Source organism: Peromyscus californicus, unplaced genomic scaffold (assembly GCF_007827085.1).
Source record: "Peromyscus californicus insignis strain IS unplaced genomic scaffold, ASM782708v3 Scaffold_4__1_contigs__length_199733344, whole genome shotgun sequence".
Taxonomy (NCBI): Eukaryota; Metazoa; Chordata; class Mammalia; order Rodentia; family Cricetidae; genus Peromyscus; species Peromyscus californicus.
The window spans coordinates 160,051,849-160,062,290 of record NW_026294562.1 but is presented as its reverse complement, the minus strand read 5'-3'; the positions used below and the strand labels follow the sequence as shown (position 1 = coordinate 160,062,290).

At 46.4% G+C, this 10,442-nt stretch overlaps 1 pseudogene; it reads left to right on the top strand.

The window, feature by feature from the left end:
- Positions 1 to 1,324: 1,324 nt before the first annotated feature.
- Positions 1,325 to 9,205, top strand: LOC128124018 (histo-blood group ABO system transferase-like; annotated as a pseudogene).
- The last annotated feature ends 1,237 nt before the right edge of the window (positions 9,206 to 10,442 follow it).

The following is a 10,442-nucleotide window of genomic DNA, read 5'->3' as shown; positions in this document are numbered from 1 at the left end:
TTGACACAAGTTAGAGTCATCTGGGAAGAGAGACCCTCAACTGAGAAAATGCCTCCCTCCCACACTGGCCTGTAGGCAAGTCTGTGGGGCATTTTCTTGTGTGAGAATCGCTGTGGGTGGTACCATCCCTACGAGAGGTGGTCCTGAGTGTATAAGGAAAGTAGCCCAACAGGCCCCGGGGAACAAACCAGTTAGCAGTTCTCAACGGTCTGCTTCAGTTCCCGAGCTCCTGCCCTGGCTGCCCCGACGATGGGCTGCATGTAACCTGTAACCCAATTAAACCCTTTCTCCCCAGGTTGTTTTTGGTCATGGTCATTATCTCAGCAATAGAAAGTCAACCAAGACATTAAATAGCCTCCCAAAAGATACATATGTGAGGAGGTAGATCAGGGGTTCCAGAGCTCACGGATGAACTGGTTTCTGCTTTCCAGCTGGGCCTGTCAACGAAGTCTAGTCAGCCATCTTCCCGGGGCTTGCTTTCATCCGTGCTGGGAGGGTCCCACAGCACTCACACGTAGGCTTCTATGTGGCATCAAAATTATATAAAAGGATTTGGCGGTCTAACCCTAAACACGGCGTGTGGCTTCCTGCCTCCTGAGTAGACCCTTGGGAGTGTCGAATATCTCCTTGGGGACTAAAGGAAAGTAACCTTTGACCTGGAGATTTCCTGCTTCTTGGACTGGGGTTTCTAGGTCAGGATTCTCAAATGATGGCTGGTGTCAGCGAAGGTTTCAAGCTGGGGAGGGTGAAGGGCAGGCAGGCTAGGGCACAGGCTTTCTGACCCCTAGGTGGTCCTGCCTGACTTGCTTTCATCACAATACGTCCCCTTCATCTGCTCAGCGTCCACATCACCCTGGTTCAGGAGTCCTGGCTTCTGTATTCTGGCTCTGAAGATCCACTTGCCTGTTGACTGGGTTCCCCTGAGCAATTTTTTTTTTTAGCAGAACCTCAAACCAAAGCTGAATTTAACAACTTGTGTAACGTCTCTGGAACTGTCCTCCACTGGGAGACCCTGGACACCCTGCTTTCAGGTACCTCTTGCACTGTGATGGGGACTCAGGAGGAGTGGGAGGAGGCATGGGTGTTCCATGATCCATGCATTTCCCCCATCTCTTGGCAGGGGCAGGTAGCTGAGAGCCTTGACAGATCCAGCCTACATCTATTGGACGTAGACCATGGCCTGGCCATTGTGGACATTGTCTAGGCAATACTTCTCATTTCACCAAGCGACTTTCTTCTAATTGCTCTTCTCTTGGCCATCTTTGGTTATGGCTACTGGCACCAGAAGAGCCAGATTCACAAGGGTGAACTAATCAAGGCAGACATGGCTGATAGAAAACAGTATAGACTGCAAGATAAATCATTATCAAAATTGATATATACCCAGCCAAGTCTGCTTATACCCACTAGGAGAGATGTCCTTGTGTTGACCAGTTGGCTGGCCCCGGTTGTGTGGGAAGGGACTTTCAACATCGACATCTTAAATGAGCAGTTCCACCTCCGGAATGCTACCATTGGATTGACCGTGTTTGCTTTAAAAAACTACAAGGAGTACTTGGAGCAGTTCCTGAGGTCTGCGGAGACATTCTTCATGGTAGGACACAAGGTGAACTACTACATCTTCACCGACCAACCTCACACTGTCCCTCAGATCCCCCTCCACAACGGAAGAAGAGTGGTTACTCTCCAGATCCCGAGTTTTGAACGCCCACAGGACATTTCCATGCAGCGCATGGAGTTCATCAGCATCTATTCCAAGCAGCGTTTTCACAAGGAGGTGGCTTACCTGGTGTGTCCTGATGTGGATGTCACCTTCCAGCACAAGGTGGGCGTGGAGATCCTCTCTCCCGTGTCCGCCGTCACTCTTCATCTGTACTTCTTCATGGCTGGTCGGGAGGCAATCCACTAGGAACGCCGGCCTACGTCACAAGCTTATAGTCCAAAGGACGAGGGGACTTCTATTACACAGGGTCCTTACTTGGGGGATCAGTGGCAGAGATATATAGGCTCACTGCAGCCTGTCACCAGATGATCATAACAGATAAAACCAATAACATTGAGGCCCTGTGGCTCAGCGAGAGTCACCTGAACAAGTACCTGCTTTACCACAAACCCACCAAGATCCTTTCTTCAGAGTACATGTTCAATGAGAAGATCGCTACTGAGAGGTGGGTGAATGAACACTTCGATTTGTTCCACTTCTTCAAGCGCATTAAAATTTTGGACTTGCCCCCAAATTACATGCAGACACATAATAAAGACATTGTCAGAAACTATTCAGAGAGAGATGATGACTGCTGTGCCCTAGTCACCCTCTTAGTATGCTCCCTCTCTCTCTTTTTAAAGATTTATTTTATGTATATGAGAGCCTGAATGTAGGTACACGCACCACATGTGTGTAGTGTCCACAGAGATCAGAAGAGGGCATCTGACCCCATGGAACCAGAGTTAAGGATGTCTGCAAGCAACCATGTAAGTGCTGGGGACCAAACTTTGCTTTTCTGCAGGGACAGTGAATGCTCTTGACCACCAAGCCATCTCTCCAGCCCTTGTACCCTCAGCATGCCCTCTTCACTTAAAATCAGTTTGAGCTGGGCAGTGGGGGCACACACCTTTAATCCCAGCACCCGGGAGGCAGAGACAGGTGGATCTCTGTGAGTTCGAGGCCATCCTGGTCTACAGAGGGAGTTCCAAGACAGCGAGGACTGTTACACACACACACACACACACACACACACACACACACACACGCACACGCACACGCACACGCACACTTAGGGAGGCCAGAGTCCAAGCTCAGGTACAAGTTTTTGTCCTGCTGTTGTAGGATGTTAGTTAAAGGTGTGTTATGATCTTTTATGCTGCGGAGCATTTGTTTAATGATGCAAAGATGTGTTGCATTCTTTTATGTTGCATTTGTTTAACTGTGAAGCTGTGTTACTGTGCCTGTCTAAAATACTGGATTGGTCTAATAAGGAGCTGAATGGCCAATAGAAAGGCAGGAGAAAGGATAGGCAGGGTTGGCAGGCAGAGAGGATAAGTAGAAGGAGAAATCTCAGAGAGAAAAATGAAGGAATGAGAGAGGAGGAGGACATCAGGGGCCAGCCACCCAGCTCCACAACCAGCAACGCAGTCAGAAAGAAAGAAAGAAAGATATCCAGAAATAAGAAAAAGGTAAAAGCTCAGAGGCAAAAGGTAAACAGGCTAATTTAGGTTAAGAAAAGTTGGCAAGAAACAAGCCAAGCTAAGACCAGGCATTCATAAGTAATAATAAGACTCTGTGTGTGGTTTATTTGGGAGCTGGGTGGTGGACCCCCAAAAGAACAAGGAGTGAGAAAAAAAGCCAACAACACCCTTCTGTCACTGAGCTACTCCAAACACCCTGAAGGCAGATGACATGTGTAGTCTCAGCTTGACATAACATAGCGGACATTGGAGATGAAATTGTTCAGGGATTAGGGAAAAAGTCTCCTGGACACAGATTCTTGGCTCCTTTGCTCTGTGTTGTGCCTTGTGCCTCCCCTCTTGAACAAACGAGCACACTTTTATTTTTAGATTCTTTCTAACGTGGAAAGATCATTACCATCGTGTGGAGGAAGATGATGTCAAAGGAAGCTTTCTAGCTCAGCAGCTCAGCCTCAGGATTGTCTAGTGCTTATGACCCTTTGCTCTTTGTAGGAGGGCGGCACTTGGGGACAGTTCAAGATGGCAGATTCCAGGAGAGCCTGAATAACTATCACTCCTCAGCACCTAAAGTCAGTGCCAATGACTCTCTGGGCCTTCTGTCCTGGGGTCATCAGAGGTCAGAGCCAGGGTTGAGGCAAGGCTCATAGGAGGTCAGGGTAGGAGAGATGAGGATTGGGGCAACGGGCCAATTCTGGGTACCACCATTACTGCTACCCAGGCGGCTGGTGTGGCTGCAGCCAATGAGGCAGTATGCTCTGGGGTCCGGGGAATGGACCAAGCTGCATGAGTTGATGTTCCTTTTCTGCCAGCACAGAGAATGCCATTCAACCACACACTGTTGGTGGTGGTTTTATTTTACTCTTTTGCTCTTTGCTATTTGGGGACATGCCATTCAGCTCCCAAATAAATACACACGGAGGCTTTCTTTCTTTCTTTCTTTCTTTCTTTCTTTCTTTCTTTCTTTCTTTCTTTTCTTTTTTTTTTTTTTAAGATTTATTTACTATGTAAACAGTATTCCCTGCAGGCCAGAAGAGGGTGCCAGATCTCATTACAGATGGTTGGGAACCACCATGTGATTGCTGGGAATTGAACTCAGGACCTCTGGAAGAATAGCCAATGCTTTTAACCACTGAGCCATCTCTCCAGCCCCACTTATTCTTTCTTATAAAAGCCCAGCCTTAGCTTGGCTTGTTTCCTGCCAGCTTTTAACTTAAATTATCCCACCTACCTTTTGCCTCTGGGCTGTTATTTTTCTCTATTCTGTATGCCTTTCTTTATTTCTTACTCTGTGGCTTGCTGTGTAGCTGGGTGGCTGGCCCCTGGAGTCTTCCTTTCCTCCTTCTCTTGCTCCTTGATCTTTTCTTCCCAGATTTCTCCTTCTATTTCTTCTCTCTGCCTTCCAGCCCTGCTTATCCTTTCCCCTGCCTAGTTATTGGCCATTCAGCTCTTTATTAGACCAATCAGGTGTTTTAGACAGACAAAGTAACACAGCTTCACAGACTTAAACAAAAGCAACATAAAAGACTGAAACACATCTTTGTATCATTAAATGAATGTCCCACAGCATAAATGAATGTAACACACCTTAAACTAATATTCCACAATAACCTACACTCCCCTTCCTACTTGGTGGCTCGGCACTATCACACATAGGTCCCTCTAGACCTCCCTGAGTCTACAGTATCTTCTCCATGGCTGCCTTAGAAAGGCATGAGTTCTGAGCCTGCCTGGCCAGGTTGTGAAGGATTCTGGGTAGGGGAACTTGGTACACTGATCTACCCAGATGCCAAGCTCCCTAACACCACTACTGGGCAAGTGCTTTATCATTGCTTCCTTTAGCAAATTTAAATAACTATAAAGAGCATTTAAGACTTGGAAACGTGCTTGGGTCACCTGTGTGGCAGTGGCAGAAGCTAGGATTCCATAGTTTATACATTCACCACCTGACCGGCCGGGGTGGCGGTGGGGGTGTCCTTTCTCCTCATGCACGTCCCCTTTTAAGATTTGTTACCTGGACATGGTGGTTCACGCCTTTGATCCCAGCACTCTGGGAGGGTAGAAGCTGGTGGATCTCTGTGAGTTTGACACCAGCCTGATCTAATAGTGAGTTCCAGGACAGCCAGGGATACATAGTGAGACTCGGCCTAAAAAAAAAAAAAAGTAATATTTTTGTTATAGTTCAAGTATCTGACATTACAGCACACAGCTAGTGAACATGTGCACACTGCTGCCTTATCAGTTAATACAGGTCAGAGTGTACCAAACATCAGCATGAACACCATGCACTTCTCTGCAGAGTGGACTTTGTAGTGACCATGCAACTGTCTATGAGCTATCTCCCAGGTACCAAACAGGACACCATATCTGTACTGCATGCACCCCATTTTAGAAATATGTGCCCTCATGGGCCGCAGAATCCCTTGTAATAATAATAGACTCACTTTCAGGTTCCTGACTGAAGTGGGCAATTTGACTGTCTGAAGAGTTTCCTCTTTACATTACTTACACTTGGAACTTTCTAACCCAGAAACTGCCTTGTGGCAGGAATAAACAGGTCTATCCTAGTTAGGGTTTCTATTTTTGTGAAGAGATGCTATGACCATCTCTTCATGCCATGCATCTCATAAAAGAAGGCATTTATTGGGGGCTTGCTTATATTCAGAGGTTTAGTCCATTATCGTCACCGTGGGAAGCAAGGCAGTATGCAGGTAGACATGGTTCTGGAGAGGTAGCTAAGAGCTCTACATTTCAGCAGGCAGCAGGAAGAGAGAGGGAGAGTCACTGGGCCTGGCTTGAACTTCTGTCATTTTGTCTTTTTTTTTTTTTTCTTTAGAGCTGAGAACCGAACCCAGGGCCTTGCGCTTGCTAGGCAAGCGCTCTACCACTGAGCTAAATCCCCAACCCCGGCTTGAACTTCTGAAACCTCAAAGCCAACCCCCAGTGACATACTTCCCCCAACAAGGCCACACCTATTTCAACAAGACCACACCTCCTAATAGTGCCACTCCCTATGAGCCTATGGGGTCCATTTTCATTCAAACCACCACATTCCACTCTCTAGCCCCATAGGCTTGCAGCCATATCATAAGGCAAAACGCATTTAGTTCATCTTCAGAAGTCCCCACAGTCTATCACAGTCTCAACACTTAAAGTCCTAAGTTCAAAGTCTCTTCTGAGACTCATGGGACTCTTAACTATACCCGCCCTGTAAAATCAAAATGAAAGAGCAGATCACAGATCACATATTCCCAATATATAGTGGCACAGTTATACACTACCATTCCAAAAGGGAGGAAAGGGAGCATAGTGAGGAAAAACTGGACCAAACAAGACCTAAAACCAGGTGGGCAAACTCCAAACTCTGCATCTCCATGTCTACTGTCAAAATGCTCTTCAGATCTCCAACTTCTTTCAGCTTTGTTGACTTACACACACTTCTCTCTCTTGGGCTGCTTCCACTCCTGTTAGCAGCTCTCATTGACAGGTATCCCACAGCTCTGGCATCTCCAGCATCATGGACTCTCCAAAGCAATCTAGGCTTCACCTTCACAGCTTCATGCAATGACTTCTCTAGGTCTCCATGCAGGGACACCCTTGACACAGGCCTGGCCTCAGCAGCTTTCCTTAGTCAGGGAGGAAGGTTCCACAGCCCCTTTCTTCTATCCTTGACTCCAGAGCCACATGGCTGAAGCTGCCAAGTTCTTCTTGCTGGGCCTGGAACATGGTCCTCTTGTTCAATTATATCTTCACCAGCTTTCTCTTTTCAATGGTCTCCTTCACTGCCTAAGCCTGGCTATTCTGGAACTCACTCTGTAGACCAGGCTGGCTTCAAACTCAGAGATCCTGCTTGCCTCTGCCTCTGGAGTTCTGGGATTAAAGGTGGGCACCACTGCCACCTGGCCCTAAGCTTTTCTTTAATACCTTTTCTCAAGTTGAAAGTTTAGCTAGGTGGGATCTTACCCTGTGGTCACCACTACCTTAATCCCATTTTGCATCAGGCTTTTCTTTAAACTTTTTACTGGAGCCCCTTTTCTCCTTGAACTGTACACTTTGTATTTTTCCCTGCTCAGCTTGATGCTTTTTTCATTATATAGCTTCGTAAAACTGGCCACTAATAACCACAGGACACAGTCAATACTAAGCTGTTTTGAAATCTCCTCTGCCAATACTGTTAATCCCCAAACTCTTCAATTTAGCCTCAGGCAGACTTTTCAGACAAGGGCAGAAAGCAGCCACATTTTTTGCCAAAATTTCACAAGACTGGTCTGTAGGCAACTTAATAGCATTCTTCTCCTCTGAATCTTCTTGAGCCAGGCCCCGCACAGTTCAAATCACGCTCAGCACCACTGCCTTCCATGCACCTGCTAGTATGACACAGTAGGCCACACGTAAAGCATTTCACTGCTTTCCTAATCCAAAATATTAAAGTCCACATTCCTCCAAACAAAAGCATGGTCAGGCCTATCACAACAATGCTCCACTCCTAGTACCAACTTCTGTCTTAGTTAGGGTCTAACTGTCTATTGCTGTGAAGAGACACCATGAGCATGGCAGCTCTCAATAAGACAGCATTTGATCAGCTTGCTTACATTCAGAGGTTTAGTCCACTGTCATCATGACAGAAAGTATAGCCGCACAGAGGCAGACATGGTGCTGGAGAAGGAGCTGAGAGTTCTACATCTTGACAGGCAGCAGGAAGACAGACACTAAGCCTGGCTTGAGCATTTGAAACCTCAAAGCCCACCCCCAGTGACACACCTCTCCAACAAGACCACACCTCCTAATCCTTCCTAAACAGTTCCCCAACTAGGGACTAAGCATTCAAACATATGAATTATGGGGGCCATTCTCATTCAAACCACCATGGTCATCCTTTTCTCATGGGTTAGTTGGCATTTCCTAAAATGCTAATAGCTTTTTATGTATACTTTCATGAAGGGTATTCATCTACAAGTATGTTTATTGTTGGCCTGAGGTAACTCTGGGCTCACTGAGACAGCTAAGAGGAAAGCTTCTTCCTCTCCACCCACTGAAAGAATTTAACACTGGTAAAATATTGTCCTAATGTGCTTGAAAGAATTGGCCGGATTTAGTTTCCACCATGGAAGGGTGTTTGTCCTCATTTGCTATTCTTTAACTCTTGAGACTGTAGTGATGTTCTTGCTGATTCCTGACATTATTTGGTATTTCCCCTTTTAATTTTTTTCTTCCTTTTGTTTGAGACAATCTCACTATGTAGACTAGGCTAGCCTCGGATTTGAAGGGAGCTGTTTGCCTCTGCCTCTTTGTCACACTTAAGTCACGTGTCACCAGGATTCATCCATTTAAATTTCTTCTTCTACCTTTCCTCTTCCTCCTCCTTCTTCCTTCTTCTTTTGAGATAGGGTTTCACTATATAGCCCTGACTAGTCTGGAACTTGCTGCATAGATCAGGCTGGCCTTGAACTCACATAGATCCACCTGCCTTGCCTCCCAAGTACTGGGATTAAAGGTGTGCACTTCCTTGCTCAACTTCCCTTTTACTTTCTTGATGAAACTTACTACAGTTTTATCTGTATCATTAGCCTAGGATACTCACACTGCACGGGGACAAGGATATAACAGTCCCAGCTACCTTCTTCCAGTCCTTTCCTTGATCTCATCCATGGTGGACCCTTATGATATGGTCACCTTCCAAATGCCCCAGCTCCTAATACTGATGCATTAGAGGTAGCCTTGAATGGAAAGTCTCAAGGAGACATGAAACATTTAAACCCTGGCAAGAGAAAGCCTAACCCAGTTCCTACCTTTCAACCACACCCTACTGGAAGGTAGTTATCTGCCTTGCATGTTTTGGAGCATGCCTTAGAGGGATCAAGCCTTTCCCCCTAGACTGTGTACTCTGCCAGACTGAATCAGTTGCTGGAGTTCTACTCTTGTTGCTGAGTAAGCCTTAGCCCTACGCCCCCTCCTCCACCTTTGCAGAAGCAGCCATGATATGGAGCTATGCAGACGGGTCCGCCTCCTCCTCAGGAAGTAGCAGAAAATGGCAAATGCCACCAGTAGATAGATGGGTCTTGAGATAAGCCCTCCTAGGCCATCTCCAGAACCCCCTGAATTGCTGGGATGGCCTTCAGAGAAATAAAAGCCCTTTCCCTGCCTGTGGCCATCCACATTACTTTTATGTTTGGGGATTGGTTAAAGCCTGAAGTTTTATACATACGCTTTGGGCTAGATGTGTTGCTAAGTGGATAAAGGGCTTGCTTAGCATACACGTGGCCCTGGGTTTGAGCCTCAGCTCAGCATAAAACTGCCATGGTGGCATCTACCTGAATAATCAGCACTAGGGAGGTGGAGATAGGAGGGTCAGAAGTTCAAAGTCATCCTCAGCCACATTGCAAGTTTGAGGCCAGCCTGAGCTACAGAAGACCCTGTCTCCTAGAAATAATCTTTATTTATTTATTTTTTTTTTTGGTTTTTCGAGACAGGGTTCTTCTGTGTAGTTTTGCGCCTTTCCTGGAACTCGCTTTGGAGACCAGGCTGGCCTCGAACTCACAGAGATCCGCCTGCCTCTGTCTCCCGAGTGCTGGGACTAAAGGCGTGCGCCACCACCGCCCGGCTAGAAATAATCTTTAAAAACCCACTTTATGGAATTGGAGGGATGTTTTAATGGTTAAATGGTTTAATGACTGCTCTTGCAGAGGACCCAGGTTTGATTCCCAGCACCCACATGGCAGCTCACTCCCTGTTCCAGGGAATCTGATTCCCTATTCTGATCTCACAGGCACCCAGCATGCAAAAGGCACATAGACACACATGCAGGAAACACACACACACACACACACACACACACACACACACACACACACACACACATAAAATAAATAAATTAAAAAATAAAGATTAAAATGCAGAAGCCTACTTTACAAATGAGTAAACAGCGCCGGACAGATGAACTGTCCGGCCAGTTTCGGCATGATCTCCAGTTTCACCCATTTCCCTGCAAATGAGAGAACTTTCTTCCTCACGGTTATGCAGAAGTCTAGTGTGTGTGTGCCACATCTGATCAATTTATAAACCAGACTCAAAAGACAAATACTGAATGTTTTCACTCCTGTGTAGAACCTTGCTATTATAAGCACACACCACACACACACACACACACACACACACACACACACACACACACACACACCACGAATGTAGAAAGACTTGAGGAGATGACTAGGCCCTGGAGAATGGTGCCAGAAGCAGGTAAGAACAGGAAAATGTTGTCA